The 20,050-nt window shown below is 50.6% G+C and overlaps 1 protein-coding gene across 6 annotated transcripts in view; it reads left to right on the top strand.

Annotated features, from left to right (window-relative positions):
• The window catches only part of CYRIA (CYFIP related Rac1 interactor A), a 104,967-nt gene that overhangs the window by 31,623 nt on the left and 53,294 nt on the right, over positions 1-20,050 (top strand). For 2 of the 6 annotated variants that reach the window (XM_060648999.3, XM_060648966.3), the window contains exons 2-3: positions 10,192-10,233; positions 11,888-12,038. The exons of 1 other annotated variant lie outside the window; for it this stretch is intronic. The gene's annotated coding sequence lies outside the window, so the exon portion shown is untranslated. The remainder of the gene's footprint in view (positions 1-10,191; positions 10,234-11,887; positions 12,039-20,050) is intronic. 3 more of the 6 variants (XM_060648975.3, XM_060648985.3, XM_060648991.3) reach the window with 3 other exon arrangements.

The raw sequence follows: 20,050 nt of genomic DNA, 5'->3' as shown, positions 1-20,050 counted from the left end.
TTCGGATCTTCAGGGAGACACGGAGGGAGGTCCTCTGTCCTGTCATCTACTCCTTGAGAAATCCGCCATCTCTCCCAGTGCAGGGACAGCAAGTTGGGAGTGTCGAGGGGGACTTCCAAGAGAGGCTGTGGCTAATCCTTACCCCACAGCCCCGCTGACTCCAGGCCCCAGAGGCCTTTGCACCGTTGACACCGCACGTCATCGCTTTTTTCCCTGTGAGTGTCTGAGCTGTGCCCGCCTGCTCTGATTCGCTTTTGGCTCCCCACGGTTGCCGCGACGCCTGGATTATTTCTTACCCAACACGGTTTCCGCTTCGGGCGGCTTGTGCTAAATGCATTTTCAGTCCCATGTGGTACAAGGGATAAAAGGATTGTCTTAAAAAAGTGGTTTCTGAATGTGTGGAAAGCAAGGCTGCCTGCTGCGTGTTTTTAACAATTGCTTCCCCCACAGGAGGGTTGAAAACCTCACCTTTCAAGATGTTTCAACTCCTATTAGAAAGTGACTTAAATAAAGTTGCTCTTCTGACCACTGCTGCTCTGATCGCCAGACTGGTGATGATTTGTCTAACCTGAGTCTCCAGGGCTGGCACTCGACACCATTTCCCTCCCAGAGGAGATGAAATTGTGCTGGTCACTTTCTTCCTTCTGGTGTCCACCTTGGGAGGGGTGTGTTTCTGAGAGGACTGGAGGGTGGGCTTTCTCGAGAGAGCACCCCGTGGTTTCAGACCCATTTCTTCCTCCTACAAGCCATTAATGGGCATGTACTTTGTGTCCAGCAGTGTGTCCTCTTCCTGTCTTCTCTCCCTGTCGCCTACATCTCAATGCTCTGCACCCATCCGCCGTCTAGGGTTCCTGTGAACTGACCCAAGTCCCCTTAATTTTTCTCCTGGATGCTGTTGTGTTTATGGAACTTGAATGGGCCACTGTGTTGGCATATCTTTAGTTTGGGTTTTTCATCCTGGGCGCCCCTGACAGTTTGGGCAAAGGAAGTCTTTGGTGTGGGAGGCTCTCAGGTTCTCTGGAGCATCCCTGGCCTCTACCCTGGATGCCAGTGGCAGCCCACACACTCCAGCTGTGACAGCCACAAATGTCTACCGACATCGCCAAATACGTCCTCAGACTTTTGCATTTACCGAAACACCCTCATGTCTGTTGTCTTAGTTGATATAGTTACGCATAAGGATTTTTGTTCCCCCTTTATGACTAAAGGAATTGAGGGTCAGAAACGGAAGAAACTTGCCTATCCAACAGTAGGTCAGGGAAAGAGCCGAAGTTAACAATTTAAATCTCCCGTCTTCCCAACCCAGTGTCTTTCTTATGGATCCATTTAATGGTGTGCCCGCAAGTGTTTAGTAACTGATTCTCTGGGAAAAACAAAAACAGAACAAACCTGATTAGGAGAGGTTGCCAATTTCATGGCACAAGTACTCCCACCGTGGCTGGTTCCTTCTCAAAAGACGTCATGGAACGTGAAGTTGGGAAGAGACACGTGTCTACAGGGCTATTGGAGATACCATTCTGGAGGGTAAGGAGTAGGATCTTGGCTAGTGTTTTAATCCAGGTGTGAACTTTGACATCCGTAAGGCTCAGTTTCCACACCTGTGAAAGGAGAGCCAGCTTATGTCTGAGCTTCAGGCGTGTACTCACCCACTCGGTTACTTGAAGGATTGGCTGGTCGTCATAATTAGTATAAGCTCCTCAGGCCTAAGGACTCAGCTGGTCTTGGCTTTTTCATCTTGGCCATGGTTCAGTGCCAAATGCTTTTCTCTGGTCCAGCCTTAGACCTGAACTTGAGCTGGGACTGTGGGAAGAACCCTTAGCTGGTTATCAGAAGACCTGGGTTCTTGTCCCAACTGTGGTACCGCCCCGTTACATAACCCTGGGAAGTACTTCATGGTGACAGGAATGTGGGTATCCCCATGGGAGGGGTGGGAGCATGATGTGGCATTTGGATTTTATCCTGAAGGCGGTGGAAAGTGCTTGAAGAGAAGACACATCATCAAATGTGTGCTTTAGAACGTTCTTTCTGCAGAGCACAGGGTCAGAGTCCAGGCAGGATGAAACCAGTTAGGGAGTGGTTCAGCAGCCCGGTCAAAAAGTGATGAGGCGTCCCATGCGCACTAGCTGAGTGGCACAGACAGAAAATGCTGTGAGAGTTCGGAGATGGGAGAGGTCAGAAGAGTGTCCGAGAAGACTTCACGGAGGAGGCGAGGCCACTGCTGACTTGGAAGGATGGAGGCATATGGAGGTGTAAGTCTAGGCTGCAGAACTGGGCAAAAACCCGCAACACTGCAGTAAATCACGTTGGGCTTAAACTGAGAATTTATGTAAAGGGTGGTTATGTAAATGGCCCTTTGATGGAGCGACTTCGACCCTAAGATTAAGAAAGTGGCTTCTGTTAGAAGGTGGTGGTCCTCACAGGGAACGCACATTTTCATGCAGTCAGTTTCTGCGCAGCTCTTATCCCGGGCCTTTTCCTGTCTGCAGCTGCCACTTGCTTTTTTCCCTTGGTGAGGTGTAGGGTGCCTGGGGCCCTGAATAGCCGGTGCACGCACTCACCCCCTGCAGCCCCCTGCTGTTGAGGAAGCACAGTGCCTCTGACTCTTGAGGATGAATACAGCACTGAATGCTGATGTGTGGCTTCTGACTTGCCTCACAGCAGGGGGCCCAGGAAGGGAGCAGCTGTGCTATTGTCTGAGCGTGTCCCCAGTATTTGTCTGCCTAGGCCAGGGTGACCGTTGTCCCTCGCGATAAGCCGTCTCGCAGCTGCCGCAGGTACGATCTCAATCATTCCTCCCCCTGTTGGCTCTGACTCTCTCCCCTTACTGAGAATGAAGGAAATGCCCCATTTTCTCACATGCCAGTTTCGTGAACGTGTGTCTGTCCCTGTCCACAAGGCGAAGGATGGCCAGTCTCACAGCGTCCCAGTTAAATGCGCTCTGGGTTTCCCCGTGACGTGTTAGAAAAATGGATTTGGCTGGGAAATGATACGAGCTAGATAGCATCACCTCTGAGGCTCACGTGAGTTAACAGGCTCAGAAGGGAAAACGACTCACCCAGCGTTGCACCATCGGGAGCTGGTAGGGCGAGGACAGAAAGCAGACACCCTCTGGACTTCAGCGTACCCCTGTTGGATTTAGAGTCCCGTTTGTACGGCATTTCAGCAGAGGTCGGCCTTGTAAGAAAGTTGCGTTCTCAAACGGCAGTATATGTCCTAGGTTAGGTTTTTTCCGGAAATGCTCCCTTGATGGGCTGTTGTAGACATCAGGAGTCCCAAGTCCCAAGCACCTCTTCATTATACAGAAGGCAGCGAGTGGCTTGCCCGATGTCTTAGAGATTCAGGGTCAAAGCAGAGACCGCAGCCCAGAACACCAGCTTCTCCACCCACAGTGCTTTGCCTCCCTCCGGCCTCACGGCAATGGTGCTCTCGCTAGAAAACACCCAGCATAAGCCACCTGAAAAGTGCCTTTTGTTGTTGTAGGCCAGGGGCTGGTGGGGAGTTCACAGCTGGCGTTGGACGTGTGACATTCTTGTGTCTTGGGGAGGACGAGTGCCGCGGATGTTTGCACAGTATGCTGGAGCCCGCCGCGGTCGTCAGGAATTTGGACGGCCAATGACTCCAGCCAGATTGGCTTTCGGATCGTGCTCAGTGCAGTCTGGCCATGGCACCATTTCTTAGTTTCCTACTCCTGGGCAGCCCGGGCGTTGAACTTCCATAGCAATCGTTTACTCTCCTAGTCCAGGTCCGCTTTGCCCCCTCATTCAGGAGCGGGCGTATTTGCTAAAGCTGACGTAGGGGCCGAGTACCGCATTGGTCACATTTAACGTTGGGAGCCCTAACAACCCTGAGATGGACAGACAGGGGGGCCAAGATGCAAAGAAGTTACGGCTCACAGCTGTTGGACTCAAGACCCCAGGCTCTTTCCGTAGCCCCATCTCCCTGCTGACACAATATCTGATGTGCTGATTCACTGCTGGCATCACGGGAAGCGCCAATGTAGGTAAAGCCCATTACAGCCTGATGCCAGCCTCATTTCCTACTGTCTCTGCTACCTCCTTCCTTCTTCCCCAGCCACTCTGAGCCATCCATGGCCTTCAAGGAAGCCACAATTTACAGATTCGACCATCAGCCCTTGGCATTTGTGCAGGACGCTGGGCTGGTTGCAGTAGGTGTGACTACCCTGTAAAGATAAGGAAGACGTGCCCCCCCTCTTTAGGGGCTCCCCATCCCGTGGCAGAAAGAAAACGTGAACACAAGTAGCTTTCATACTTCAGAAGAGAAAGCTCATTTGATCTTCAAAGTGGCCCAGAGAGGCTGCTGGTGTATGTTGCTGAAAGATCTGCGTTTAATAGAATTTCTACCTCAAGATCAGACCAAGTTAAGGTCACACGGCCCAGCCAAGGCCAGGTTGGGAGCAGACCCGGTTTTCCTTGCGGCCCTATATAGCGTTCCTGCCGCATCAAGGCATCGTCCCGCCTTGCATCACCAGTGTTGGTTAAGGACAGCCTCTGTAGTCTGGACTGTTTGTGTCTGTCTTACTGCTGCCTGCCTGATGGAGACAAGTCAGCTGTCAGCTGCTGACGCCTCAAACCTGTTAAGTTGTGCCCCTTTTCTTCTGGAAAGGTGACATTCCTATGGGTGCAGCCTGGAAAGGGAGGAGAAACGATGAAGATGCCCCTGTTGTCTAGGACACTCAGGGGTGTCAGGGAGAGGGGCCTGGTCACATTCAGTTTTTTTTTTTAAGTTTATTTATTGTGAGGGGGACGGAGGGGCAGAGAGAGGGAGAGAGAGAATCCCAAGCAGGCTGTACACTGTGTGCGCAGAGCCCGACGTGGGGCTCGATCCCGTGAACCCTGAGATCATGATCTGAGCTGAGATCAAGAGTCAGATGCTTAAACGACTGAGCCACCCAGGCACCGCTGGTCGTATTCAGTTTCAAAAGTGTGTCCTGCCCCCACCCCCACCCCCACCCCAGAGGAGGACCTCTGGTTGGCGTGACCAACCCTGTGAAATACCTTCTCGGAGAGCAGCAATCCATGGTGGCAGTTGTGTTCAGAGAGTGAGATTTGAACTTCTGGAAAGACTGGGCAGAGTTTTCCGATGGGTTCCGGCCAGAGAAGGTGGTCTCCTTCTGCCATCCTCGTGGGGGAGTGACCTTTTCGCTGTCACAGACGGGGAAGCCACGACCCTGGGAAATGGAACAGGTGTGAGCTCGGGAGTAGAGACCTGGGCTCTTGTCCGGGTTCTGTTACCGCCTGCCACTGGCAATGGCCCTCGCTCACAGCGTCAGATCTGGCAGCTGTGGACGTTAGAGATTGAACTTGGGTTCAGAGGTGTGCTCCACCCCCCGCCCACCATCAACCTTGGCTGCTCGCTCGGCCTCTCTCGGAGCTGCTCTCCCAGTCCTTATGTGCATGATGAGGTTAAGGGAGGGCACAGCCATGTGCAGTAAGATTGATACGAGGGCCACGTGATGTGCAGCACAGCACCCGGCACATAGTCAGTGCACAGTGCAAAAGAGTGACTTGAGTTTATCCCACCGCCATCACCCACTGGTTGACCTCTGATTGTCGGTCTAGGGTTGCCAGAGCCCTGGCACCCTGGGCAGTCACCATCTGGCCTCTGGGCTGCTCTCGGGTTGGGTTCCCAGCATAAGAAGCTACATGCCAAGACGGAAGAAACCAGAATCAGTTGGGAGAGCTGCGTCTAGTCATGGCTTTTCTGCCTACCAGCAGCAGGGTGGCATTGGATAAGTCCATCCCGTTCTCTAGAACTCAGGGACCCCCTGAATCACATGAATAATCATATTAGGAGTAGTAATGATAATACCAATAGCAGTAGTGGGTTTATTGGTGGCCCCCCAAAAAGTCCATGCCCTCACCCCTACCACCTATAAATATGACCTAATTTAGAAAGAAGGGTATTGGGGCGCCTGGGTGGCTCAGTTGGTTAGGCGACATACTTCAGCTCAGGTTATGATCTGGCGGTGTGCCAGTTCAAGCCCCATGCTCTGTGCTGACAGCTCAGAGCCTGGAGCCTGCTTTCGATTCTGTGTCTCCCTCTCTCTCTGCCCCTCCCCACTCATGCTCTGTCTCTCTCTGTCTCTGTCTCTGTCTCTGTCTCTCTCTCAAAAATAAAGAACCATTAAATTTTTTTTTTTTTTTATAACAGAAAGAAGGGTCTCACCTATTTATCAAATCTCATCACTCTCAGAAGCTCCTACCAAAGCAGATGGCAGGCGTTGCCCTTTGTGTTCCAGCGGGATGAGGCCAGTGCCTCCCCGAGCCTCTTCGGGCGTCGCTAAGCCTCTTCAGGCCAGCAAGCTTCTCTAGAGCTGTCAGAAGTCGCTGGCCTACTGGTGCTGTGATGTTCCTTGATTAAATGAATGCCACAACATCTCTTCAGAGAACCAACTGAGGCTCATTGCCCTTCATTAACATTTCACTTTACCTGTGTTGATGTATGAGTCTGATTCAAGACTGATTTCCTGGTTTCAAAACAATGGCAGATTCTTTTTCCTCTTGGCCTGGTTCTTAAGCAGGCAGATTCTTGGGGGAAGGAATAAAATAGAAGCAGGCTATGAGTGCTGCGTCCTTCTCCCCTCCACCAGACCGGACTCCCCGCCCTCCAGATCCCAGCTCTGCCCTCTCCAGGCCGGGTCCGTGCTTGCTGACCCTGAGGAAGCGGGTCTTGGGGCTGTCGGTGCATTTGATTTCTCCTGTGGGGCTGGACAGCTGCTCACATGCCAGTCGCCTGTCTGGCTGCCGTAGACTGCCGCAAAGAGCCACTGAGCCCTCACATTTGGGGGACTGGCTGGTTATCCGAATAGCTTCACGTTCAGGTTCTGGGTGTGAGGGCACAAGGAACCCAGCAGTCCTTTTAAAAGATACTGCTGAAACTAGTCCCTCCTTGCTTCTTGAATCATAGCACGACGGCTTCCTAATCAAGTTACGTCAGCCTGTTTTATATGTAAGGTCTACGAGCCCAATAGACTTAGAAGGCCTTCTGCTGAGCAAAGGAGAGTGAATGGTCGCAGAGGGGCATTTGCATGGCTTGGAAAGCAGGGGGTCATCCAGGAGAGTCCAACACAACTAAGCATAAGAATAACCAGCCCCATGGGGCTGTGGATTATATTAGGGTTGGCCATATGTCTTGTGTGCCTGGGACAATTCCACTTTATGCCTGTCGTCCCCTGGGCGTTATTAATATGCCCCCTTTCGCTCTTAGAAGTATCCAGGTTTGGCTGATAAATTGCATGGTCACCCTAATCGTGTGTCACTTTGTATGTGCACTTAGTAAGTTGCAGAGTAGATAATGTGTTTAGGTAAAAGCCTATACCTGTGTGCTTCAACCTCTCAGAAGTTGGTTGTAGGGGTAGCATTGTTCTACAGCTGTGGCTAAGTCACATCACCGTCTCATAGCATGTGCTGCTGAGAGGTGAGATCGTGGGCCAAAATGTCAAGTAGATAGGAGCTTAGATCCTTCTTCGTAGCTTACTAGTTTTTTGACCTTGAGGAAATTACTTAGCTTATCTCGACTGTAAATTGGGAATAATCATACAGACCTCAGCAGTTGGTGCTGTTATGAAATCACCCATGTCAAGCATCTCGCTTATTTCTTGACACGTGATAAGCTGCCAACAAATGGCATTGCCGCTATTATTTTTATTATGATGATGATGATTTTATGATTTTATGACTAGTATTATTTTGGCCTTAGTCTTTCCATCTGTGACATGGTGAAGGATGATCCCTGTCCTGCCCTGCTCCCCAGGTCGTTGTGAGGCTGAAAGCAGGTAGTATCCTCAACACCTAGGGTTGCTGGGAGCATGTGCACCGTTTAAGGTGAGGACTTTTCGGCAGAGTCTCGCTTGCCCACCTGCCCAATGGATCCGTCCCTCTGGGTGACATGGAAAATAGGTTCCCAAGACATCATCCCTCTACCCGCCCTGAGGACTCTCCTGTCGCTGGCCCTCCTCGGCCCAGCCTACTTCCTCCTCCCATGAGCAGTACTGTGTAAACACCAAGGCCAGAATGTCATTTACTGGTGCCGGCTGACTCGGGGGCTGCCACCCGAGTGTGGGAAGGGTCCAGATTTCTGGCTGGGCCGGCGAGGCACCTCTCAATGTTCCCTGGCTGGGGAGTTTCCTCCCTTCCTCTGCCTTTTGAATGTAAGTGTCATCTGTTCCCGGTGTCCTTGCTTTATTCCCTGTCTCTTTCCACTAATTTGCCTTCCTGTAAGCCTCCCTTTTCTTTCCTTGTTTTTTTTTTTTCTTTTTTGTTTTTTTTTCCTTTTTCTTTTGACGTGACTGCCCTATTAGGGAAGTTCACGGTAGTGGTTGAAAGCGGAAATTCCATCCGGATTGCCTGAATGGAAATCTTGGCTCTACCTACCGCTCAAAAGCTGAGTCCCTTGGACGACCACGTCAGTGTCCTTATCTATGAAAAAGGGGCAAGAATAATGCCTACCTAGTGTGGTTGCTGGGAGGTTTCAGGAGTTAAGAGGTACCCTGCTTAACAACGCCTGATGTACGTACAGTAGGTACTTGCAGAAGGGGAACTATTTTCATTATCTAAAAACCTGCCCGTTCATATTTCTTCATGTTGGCTGGTGCTCTTGGTAGGAAGGAGGCTGCAGCAAGGTCTGTTGACTCCGAGTCTAGGCTGGGACTCTGATGGACCATGCTCGCACCGGGGGCTTTCGAGTGAGTCCTTACCTGCTCAGACTGGATGGTGGGAACAGGTCCTCCATGCTTGGTCTTCTCCCTATCCATCTGCCTTCTCTTTGGTTTGTCCCTGCCCTGTCCTTCTACTTCCAGAGACATTCTAAAGTGGAAGACATGCAGCTGTTCTAAGCTCTGAGTCCCTCCACTGAATGGGGCAGGGGCACATGATACAGTGACAATGTGACAGGTCACTGGACTGGAGGGCAAGAGATGCCTGTTGTAGTCCTGCTTCTGCTGTATGACCCTGGATAAGCCATTTCATGTCTCTGGATTGCAGCTTCTCCCTTTTCAAAATGGCGGTCATTATCCCCTCTGCTCTATACCTCTCTGAAAATGACCAAACATGAGATTTTGAGAAGTGTTCTCCTGGCTGCCACGTGCTATAGAAGCGAGGACTCCCGCTGGTCTCGGATGGAGCAGAGGGTTTGTGGCAACAGCTGTGGCCACAGTCCACGCTGCTGACAAGAGGAGCAAATCAGTGTTGGCATTTGCTGTGTGAGGCTGTGCTCGTGGGGACCTGAGATGGGAGTTGTCAGTGTCCTTCCCTGCTTGACCTCTGTTCTCTCTGATGGACATCTGGCCCATGGGTGACTCAGTCAGGAAACTACCAGCCATCGCTTCGAAAAGCTTGGACTCCTCTCAAGGATATGCTTACTTTGTGTTGTCCTGTGTTTGTTTGGATGGTGGGGGGAATCATTTACAGAATCAAGGGCAGATCCTGGGGGAATAATTTACAGAATCAAGGGCAGATCCTCAGAGTGAGCCCCTCCTCCCTGGTAGGGCCTCTGTGACCAAATCAATAAGATGGAAGGAGTTGGGGCATGCTGAGGGCTGGATTAGGATCACAAGTTACCCAAATGCTGGTCCATGGACAGAGCCAGGTTGGTGACATCAAAACTCTCCAGAAGCTTTGGCCACTACGCCAGGCCAGAATTGTACTTTTTGTTAGCTTCTCCAGAGCACAATGAGTTTGGGAACTGCTAGAGTGGGTGGGACTGGACTTGCCTGTCAGGAAGCTCCGCATTCCCTGACCCCTCCTTGTCCCCATCAAAAGACTGGAAAGAGTTAATAGTATTAGCTTTGATGTATGATTAGGTTATGATTAGGGTTATTTGTGTTCTTGTGCAACTTAACCAGGTGACTGTATCCTTAAAGATGCACGTTGGGAGTTGGGGTACTCTTGTGAGCGTCTGTAAATGAGTAGAGGGGTCAACATGGGTGGGAGAACATTCCGGAAGTACCTGAGAGCCATAGTCTGGGAGAGGCTCAGCATTCTACTGGCCTGACCCTCTTAGTTTTCTGGTGGAAGAAAGTGGGATTCTTGCTGGGCCCCAGTGGGAGAATGAAGTCTCTATCATATACACTGAAAACGTATTATAATTCCGAGGGTGTTTGACAAAGAAAGTGGTGGGGAGGGAGGCTCCTCCAATACTGAATCACTTCAACACCTTCCCTCTTGTTTCCAGGTCCTTTTGTGGCACATCTGGCCTCTCAGCCACAGCCAAGAGGTGAGAGACACGGTCTTACCCCGGGATCCTTCTTCAGAAATTCACATTCTTCATCGTCTACACCCAAGCACATAGAAAACAGCCCCTGTGTCAGGGCACCCTTTTCCTCTGGCTGTGCTCTGTGGTGGGAATTGACGAACACAACCCCAAATCCAGAGGAAACAAACCTCCTTCCTCCTCTACCTCCGTGACCTGCTTTCCCAAAATGCAGGGCCATCCCCACATGATGTCAGTTCAGAAATCACTTTCTCATCAGGCCAAGGACTTTTCAAAGTTGCTGTGTTTTCCCTATCGTTTCCTTCCTTCCTCCTCCCCCCCCCTTCACTTCCTGTTTTTTTCTTCCTCTTTCTCCACCCCCCTAGCCCTGCTCTCCAGCCTTGTCCCTTGTTGTCTGAGAACAGGAACAAAGCGCCAAGCGTAGATAATCATGATTTCCTGATGGGCCCTCTCAGTGCCAGGGCCCAGGCGCAGCTTCTCTGGGACACAGGAGCCTCTGCTGGGAGCACAGCAGGAAGCAGGGCCTTGGAGCCTCCCGGCTGAAAGAGAATCTAACAAGAATAATCTTTCATGTCCTTACAACAATTTATAGTTTCCAAAGAACTTTCTCCCACATTCAAGCTAAAACACTGGAAAAATAAGTAAGACAAGTCCTAGTGTTTTGGCCTAATAACTGAGGTCTACAGTAGATGGGCAAAACATAGATGTGGGAGTTAGACATGCATTTATTTCTGGTTCTGTGCCTTTTTCCCATTATGACTCTACGGATCATTGTAGTTCTCTGAAACTCGGTTCTCTCACCTCTTGAGAAAATGGACTTCAGGGTACCTTGTGGGGAATTTTTGAGGACAAATCAGGAAAATGTACTGTAAGATTCACTTGGTATGCCTGGTAGATATTATTTACTTAATAAACGTGAGATCGCTTGTTGGGTTTTGGTTTTCTGCAAACAGGAGGGGCGGTTCAAATCCAAAGTAGCCAGAAAAGCCACATAATAAATGACACCCATGGGAGGAGGGACTGTATCTGTTACTGTGTTTTCCTGAAACATGGAGAGAGAGAGAAAGACAGAGAGACAGAGAGACCTACTGACTGGGCACAAATCACTGAAAAACAAAGCCCACCCACTACTGTGCTCCTGACGCTTCTATTCCATAACAATATTTTTCTAATGGGAAACAGAACAATCCCAACCACATGCCTGAGGTAGACTGTTTCACTAATTTAGCTCCCAGGGGCAAAACTACAAAAACAGCGATCTGGAAAAAGTCCACCTCCCTTTTTGAATACCTGTTTAAAAAATAAAATAAAATAACATAAAATAAAATAAAAAAAACAAACCCTTCCCATTCAGGGTCAATTGAGAAGTCAGCCGGACCATGAAGCTGCTCTTTAAAAAAATTCTGAGAGAGTCAGAGACATGTTCTAATCTGAATTCTCCAAGTTGCTGAATCCTTGAATGACACTGTTTTCTCTGAGCCTCCGTTTCCCCAGCTACAAAATGAAAACATTAGAGAAGGCTATATTGCATTGATTTCTTCCAGCCCTGGTAATCTGTGATTCTGATATTCTCTCTGTTCTCCTTAAAAGATGTCTTATTTCTAGAGGAGAACAGGAAATGGCCTCTCAAAATAACATGACTTGCATTCCCTCTTAGCAGATTGTCACTCACGTAAGGACAGAGAAGCCACGGGACTCCAGCGGGCACGGCCCTGACTTGGGAGCCAGACTTGCCGCGGCCATCTTGTTCAGTGGGTTTGTCCCATCAGCCTGGATCGGTGAGCCTGAATCACAAGACACAGTGCTGGGTAAGAAACAAGTGACTTTGGCCATGGCAGACAGCACAACGGTAACTTTCCTGTTTAGTGGAAAGGATGCGCGCTGTGTGTGCTTATAGAATACTGGAAAGTATTAAGGTGGTCATTTCACCAGATTTGTCATCTTTGATTAGAAGTCATGCCTCCTGACACCATATACACATAAAAGGAAAAAAAAAACACCCCAAGGTTATAGTTTTGACACGGTTAAAGGGAGGGTGCCTGGGAGTCTCAGTCAGTGGAGTGTCCGACTCTGGATTTCGGCTCGGGTCATGACCTCACAGTCTGTGGGATCGAGTCCTGCGTCAGGCTCTGTGCTAACAGTGCGGATCCTGCTTGGGATTCCCTTGCTGCTTCCCTCTTTGCTTCTCCCCTGCTTGTGTGCTCTCTCCCTGTCTCTCAAAAGAAATAAATAAACATACATGCATACATACATAAAGTGGTTAAAGGTCCCTGGGTTCTACCAGTACATTCTGAGTGGGAGCTGTAGCTGTCCTGAGCTGTGAGTGTTTAGGCATGAGGTAGAGTAGCTTAGAACTGCATACAGGAGAGAGCAGGTTAGAACTGTACCTCCAGGTGACTTGTCCTTGCAGAATTCGTTTCCTCTGAAGCACAGTCTGGGTTCCTTCCTTGCCCATTCTTGCCGTGCAGACTCAGGTGAGCAGGAAAGTCCTTAAGTAGCAAACCCAGGATGGAATTCGGGTCTCGTGCCCGAGGTCTGGTTTGCCTCGCACTGGCTGTAACATTTTTTGAGACATTTTTAGTTTGCGAAGTTCTCATCCAGGAGCATTGCCACGCACCAGCTGCAGGTTGCCAGGCACATGGGTTCTTTGTTGTTACTGCTTTCCTCCTCTGTCACCTCCTCCTGATCCATTATGGATCTGCAAGGACTGGGCCACATCTGCCTGAACTTCTTCGTTGAACTCGGACGTGACATGAACCGACACCCCTCCCAGATGACAAAGGTTCTACTGAGGGCTCAGCAGCCTGGGTTCTGGTATTCTAACACATCTCCATAAGCTGGCCCAGGACGCCCACCAGGACAAGACCAGGAGTCACGAAGGAGATGCCAATACACTGAGAAGGCCATGCACCTGTTCATCTTTCTCCACTTGCTGGTGTTACCTTCTGCTGCCCTCTGTCTAAAAGCTCTTCTTCTTCATCTAGATGTCTTGAGTTCCCTTAAAACTAAAAGCAGAAACATTTCATACAGCTGAGTGTAGCACAGAAAGCAAGACCAGGTGATCTCTAAGGTGTTTTCCGGTTTCATCCTAGACTTGTTGCTTATACCAAATTCTCATTCTTTGAGGGAATAGGATTGTCTTGTGCTCCCTTCCTTTTTCTTCCTCTTATGGTTTCTTCCCCTAGAGTGGCCGCCAGGCTACAGCATAATTTAGAGGAAGGAGGAGAGCTTTTAGAATTAGACCCGATTTCAAATCTCAGTTCTGCTTCTTTAGTTGAGTGATTTTGCTGAGATCATTTCAAATTCCTGAGGTTCTGTTTCCCCATCGGTAAGATGGGGACAATATGCCCTATGTTGTCCACTTGTGGTCAAGATCAAAGGATATAGTTGAAATGCATTAACATAGTTTCTTCCTCAACAGATGTTAGCTCCTTTTCCTCCCCAGTCTTATCTAGAGCTACTTAAGTGTAGCTTTGATCCCCCATTGGGTTCTTTCGTAACCTTGTGCCTTGTGTGTCCGTTAGCTCCGAAGAAGGTGCCATCTTGGTGTTAGGCCTACAGCACCAATTGTGGGATCATCAACAAATAAACATTTGTACATTGTATCAGGCAGTGTTCAGTGTTATGGAAAAAAGTAAAACAGGAAAACCTAAATAAATAAAGCAAGCCAGAGAGATGGGATGTGGGGAGAGCAGGACTGCTGTTCTATACAGGGTCCAGGGGAAGCCTCCCTGGCTAGGTTTTACTGGAGTAGGATGTAGACGGAGGGAGTGAGCTAGAAGGAGCAGAGGCCCTGAGGCGGGAATGTGCTTAAGGAACTGCAAGCAGCCAGTAGGATTGGAGCAGAAGGAGCAGGGGACAGTGGAAGGGGGTGAGGGCAGAGAGAAGCAGTCAGATCATGTAGGGCCTCATAAGCCACTGTAAGGACGTGGGCTTTTATGTTCTGGCTGGCCTTTCCAGAGATTCTCCTACTTTTCCTCCCTCTTCCCTAGAACATCTCTAAAGGCCCCATCTCCGAAGCCTCCCTGAGTAGAGAAAGGGACGGATGCTCTTGCCCAGTAGAGTACGAGCCATCCGTTCAAAAACCTGTATTGGTAACAAGACTCTGGAGATGAATGAGACGCAGACCTGTTCTAGTGCCCATGGTCCAATGCTAGTTCAAGCTGCTTGAGAAAGTTGCATTGGTAAATGAGGTCGAAATGAGTCGTTGTTCTGATTTGGTCATTGTGGAGCCAGTTTGCTAGAGTGGCCATTTTCCACGGGCACCTCGCACAGGCCGCTCCTACCGGTTCTCTTGAAATGCATTCACATAGTGTATTACCAAGTCTTGCCTTCAGGGTAGAGACAGGATGAATTCACTCAGCAAACATCTGAGTGCCTATTCTGTGTCAGTGCTAGTGTAGACACTGGGTACAGATGACGACTAGGTTTACACCCTGCTCTCGAGGGGTTTATGGTTTTAGTGGGACACTTGCTAGTGACCCACCAACACAACTGATCTGTGGCTGTGAGGGAGCCCAAGGGGACGCTCCTGATGCAGACAGAGGGGCAGGACGGGGCAGCTCCTTGGGCATGTCGTCTCCACTCAGTCCTAGAAGTGAGGAGCAGTGAATGGCAAGGAGGGTGGGGAACATCAGGGAGGGGTGTTGGGAGTTTCCAGGCAGAGGAAGGACATAAGCAGGGGATGCCCGGTGCCTGTCACCATGCCTGACAGTCACTGGAGTGTGAGGTGAGGCAAGTCTGAGAGGCCCCTTCAGAGGGGGGAGATGGAAGGCTAACCAGGAGCCTTGAATGCCCAGCCAAGGGTGTTGAGTGCACTTGAGGACAGCCTAGAGCGGGAAGAGTTTTTTAAGCCCAGAGTGATGGCCTGAGGAGATTGGAGTTAGATGAAACTAAGGGTCTAATTTTATTGACCCTGAATTTGTTCTGATTGATCAAAAAATGCTTCATTTTTAAAGTGCTTATTTTATACCTACTCCTGGTAACATTATAAGATCATAGCTTCCTCAGATGTGAAATAGGTTCATGCAGATGGACTTCTGGAATGAATGAGATGGTCTTCTGGAGCTGATGAATTCATGGCCCTTTCTGCCGCCCGGTGCCCTAGTGAATGTTGAACATTGATGGTTTCGTGTGGGGTCTTGGCACTCAAATTACTGGAAAGCGGTGAGAACATGAGCCTTGTTTCTGACTGGAGGGAGTAGCTGGCGAAAGCCCAAGCTTTTCTAGTAGAAATGATGGAATTTAGGTCTTGATACCTTTTTTTTCTAGTCAGAAAACAAACGGGTAATATCTATCTCTTAATCCTCTCCTAGTTGAATAGGACAGTAAGAATGTTCTCTTTAGAAAGTACACATTCACTGGCCAGACAATACCTGAGTCCTAACCATGTGGCTCTGTACACTGTATGAGGACTGGAAACCATCAAGACAAATTAAGCCTGCTCATCCGTCCAAGGAGATCATGTTTGTGACGATGACAAAGGAGCCACAGACGCAGATAGTGGGTAGGAGGCCCTTGTGTGCACAAAGTACAGAAAGGGAGCATGTCCTCTGCCCTGGGAAGTCAGGAAACGTTTCCAAGAGGGGCCAAATGAGCTGGGTATTGAAGGGTGAGTAGGAGTTAGGAGCTGGGCGAGAGACACCCCTAGTACAGAATGGCACTCTATAAATAAGGGCCAGTGTTCAAACATCTGTGGTGGCGGTGGAGAGGAAGTAGCCGGAGTGATCATCGTGCACAGAAAATGCCTCAACTCTGCATTTTAGAATCCATTAGTAGCCTCCTCCTTAGCCTCCCACCTTGTTCCCAACAGTGACTAAAAATAATCAGATTGACTAATTTGAGTCGATCTCTTCTCTGACCCCATGGAGGTGTTAGTGAGTGGAATCGGATGAGAGGGACCAAGAAAAGAAGTGGAAAGAGGAGGAGGGAGCCATCGCCATCACCCAGAAACACTGACGGAACAGTATAGCTTGCACCAGGGCTCTCTGGTAGCAAAACTCAACTTTACAGACAGCCGGGTCTGCTTCTTCCCAGTGGAAACTGCAAGGGGTGTTTAGAACTGTGCTCCTCTCCCTTCCTCTTAGAAAAAAGTTATGTGGGGCGCTTGGGAGGCTCAGTCGGTTAAGCGTCCGGCTTCAGCCCAGGTCATGATCTCACAGCTTGTGGGTTCGAGCCCCACGTTGGGCTCTGTGCTGACAGCTCAGAGCCTGGCGCCTGCTTCGGATTCTGTGTCTCCCTCTCTCTCTGCCCCTCCCCAGCTCGTGCTCGCACTCTGCCTCTGTCAAAAATAAATGAACTTAAAAAAAATGAAAAGAAAAAAGTTATATGTATATGTTTGTGTGTCTGTATATACCCAGATACGTGTATGTGTGTGTATATACATACATACGCGCACAGACACGCACACATATGTAGTATGTAGAATCTATTCTAGCCTAACGCACCCTGGTGCCGACGCCCTCCAGCCACTCGTGGCGGCTGAAAGACGAACGGATGGGTTAGAATTGGCCTCGCTGACCTGCACCACTTCCTTGGGCGTGTTGGGTGTGTTGAGGTCTGTGCTCCCGGCACCAGAGGTCCACAAGCACACCAGGATGCCCGTTACAGAAGAGGAAACTGCAGCTCAGAGACATGAAGCAGCTTGCCCAAGGCCCCCCGCTCCTAGGTGGTCAGGACTCACACTCACTTGTGACTGTCTCCCCTTCCGCTCTGCATGCCATGCTATCCTTCTGATAAACCAATGAGGAGCAGTTAAGGATCATCCCTGAATGTGGCCCTCACCTAGAGCTCTGAAATGCAGCACTGGACAGAGCAGTGACATCCTGTCTTGGAGTCTTCTCCGGATCTTCCGATGCCAGCAGACTCTCCACAGCTTGCCCCAAGGGTGTCTGTTTACATGCTTCCAGGGACGGGGAGCTCACTACTTGATAACAACAGTTGGTTCTGCTTGTGGGCACTTGGGGATCCTTCCCTCCTTGAAGAGCTGTCTCTGAACTTAACCTTGTCCCATTCTGGTAGGCTTACTTCCAATTGCTGTTGTTGTTGTCTTTAAGGAATCTCTGCACCCAATGTGGGGCTCAAACTCCTGACCCTGAGATGAAGAGCAGCGGGTTCCACTGACTGAGCCAGCCAGGCTCACCCTCATTTCTAGTAGGCTTAAACATCTCAATAGCAAGCAGCTTGAGGGATGAGTGCTTTGCTCTGATTGGAGTCTCCGGTAGATATAGCCCCATGATGTACCCTCCTCTCCATTTCTCCTCTTGGAGAACCAGGAGAATCAGTCAGGGCTTCCTTGACTCTTCTCTTGGGGGGTCTGTTTGTCCTTCCTGACGGGCTAGGCAGAGGAGACGACATGGCACCTGGGTTTCTTCTCTTCTCCCTCTCAGGAAAAACCTCACCGTGAGCTTCTTCTCACCCTCTTTGCTCCAGAAGCCTGGCTGTACCAGGGCGAGTAAGCATTTCTCTTGGATGCCTTTAACTGACATAAGGTGAAGTTTGGAAAGAAGGAGCAGAGATGAGAAAGAAAAGGAAGGAAGGACAGGACGGCTGTGGTGTCGGGATTAACTTGGGTTCTGGCCCGAGCTGTGGCACGGACTTACCATTTGACCTTGGACACCCCCTTCCCCTCTCTATCGTCACTATGTGGGAGTCGGGCCTGACTGTCCAGGGCTTTCCCTTTCCGAACATGACCCCAGAGAGAGTCATGGCTGCTGAACCCGCATGTTGTCCAGCAGGACCCTGATGTGGGGTTCGCTTTTGCACCACCAGAACCAGGAAGCACCTCTGGAAGGTGAGAAACTGGACCCCCCCCCCCCCCCTTTTCATGGCAGGAAGGGCCTCCATCAGCTCTGGAGCACAGAACGGCTGATCTGGTTCTCAGAGTAAAAGGGCTCAGCCTGCACCCTGCCCCCATCCTGATGCTGTGAGCCCTGGTGCCCTTGCTCTGCCCCTTTCTTCCAGTTTTCCAGCTTCTTGAAGCTCTGTCTGTGCTTCTTCTCTGTGCTGGAAGATAGGAGAATCAGCTTAGGGTGCTTGGCTTAGCCCTGATGGCGAGCCCACCTTTCTCTGGCACTTGGAAGCTGCCAGCCTAGTGGTCGCAGGATGAGGGGACTTCATCTGACCTGCACAGCAGAGTTAGGCCCAGGCTGCAAATGGGCAGACGCGTTCTGCGGAGAGAATCGTTGCTGAGGAAATCGGGCTCCGAACGTGTCTCCTCCAAAGACCTCACTTCCCAACAGGCCACCTTGCTCTCCTGACCGTGCTGCCGGCCCAGGAAGAAGGGGAACATGGCCATCTGACAGAATTATTCAGTTGCCATTACATGGGACAAAAGGGGCCTGGCAACGTGATGACATTTGCAAAAGCGTGTGTCCCTACTTTCAGGGAATGACACGTGACAGTGTGCATCAGAGGGGACTTTAGGTGGGGTTGGTTCAGTGGTGGTCATCATGAAACACTGTGTCACATGATGGTTAGGAGGACAGACTGGACCCAGACCGCCTGGGTCACAGTCCTCCTCTCCCGCTCGCTAGCTGGTGGGTTCAGACAGCACATCCCTCCTCCAACAGTTCCCTCATCTGTAAAGTGAGAGTCGATCGCACCTTCTTCATAAGTAAGGCTGCTTTGCTCATTAAATGAGCCAGCATGTGCACCTGCTCCCGGTGGTGCTGGGCACATAGTAAGGACTCAATTAGCGTTAGCTCTTCTTATTTTGATCTAAAGCCTCGGTTGAATATTTTACTTGAAAGTAAGTTTTTGGGGGGCACCCGGGTGGCTCAAGTCGGTTAAGCGTCCGACCCTTGGTTTTGGCTCAGGTCATGATTTCATGGTTTGTGAGTTCGAGCCCCGTGTCGGGCCCTGCCGTAACAGTGCAGAGCCTGCTTGGGATTCTCTTTGTCTCCCTCTCTCTCCGCTCCTCTCCCCCACCTCAAATAAATTTAAAAACCATATTGCAAAAAGTACGTTTTCGGGATGCTCTCTGGGTTCGAGCATTTTAAAGCTATGTAGTAAGCATCTTCGGTGTGCAGAACTGGTCCTAGAAGATGGGGTTTCCAAGCCGAAGTCAGCAATGGTGATAAACAGACCAACATCAGATGTGTGACACCTCCTGTGCCATTAGAACAACTGAAGCATTTTAGGAGACCAGAGGCAGCAGGGCAGCTCACTGACCCGGGAGGCTTCTCAGAGGCAGAGGTGGCTCAGAGTAGGGGTGGTGCCCAGGAGGGTTGGAGACAGGAGACTGGGAGCAGATGACGGGTTGTGAGAAGGAGGCAGAGATCTGCAAGGGTGGTGGAGGGGTGGGGGTGCCGTTCTGAACGGGAGGTGGGAGAATGGCTAAGGAGAGAGAGATTGCTTGACAGTGGTCATGGGGGTTGGCGTGGGCGAGCCTGTGGGCACCGGGTGGAGATCCGTCCACCTTGTCCAGCTCCCCGTCAGGGGAGGGACAGGGCCCCCCATGTGCTGGTGGAGGCCCCGCCCTGCAGGCAAGACGGGAGCAGACCTCTCTGCCCCCGACGCTGAGAGAGCACAGGCCCCTCTGTGTGCGCGAAGAGCCCTGGCCGGGCCTCCTCTCCTTGAAGGGCCCCACAAAGCCTCGCTTGTTCTCCCCTGACATCAGACCTCGCCCTCAGGACTTCTCTGTTCTTCTGGGGCAAGATCTCACACAGTGATAATAGCGTGAAAGGGAAGGGAGGGAGCAAGTGAAGACTGGCTCCGGCGTTGCCATGCCAACCTGCTCCCCAGCGGGGGCAGGAAGATGGCGCCCCCGGCACGTGCGCCTGTGTCCCTTCCCGGTCACGCCCGGGACCGTGTTGAGTTG

Source organism: Panthera onca, chromosome A3, assembly GCF_046562875.1.
Source record: "Panthera onca isolate mPanOnc1 chromosome A3, mPanOnc1 haplotype 2, whole genome shotgun sequence".
Taxonomy (NCBI): domain Eukaryota; kingdom Metazoa; phylum Chordata; class Mammalia; order Carnivora; family Felidae; genus Panthera; species Panthera onca.
The sequence above is the reverse complement of the archived record's forward strand: the minus strand, read 5'-3'. Positions and strand labels throughout refer to the sequence as shown.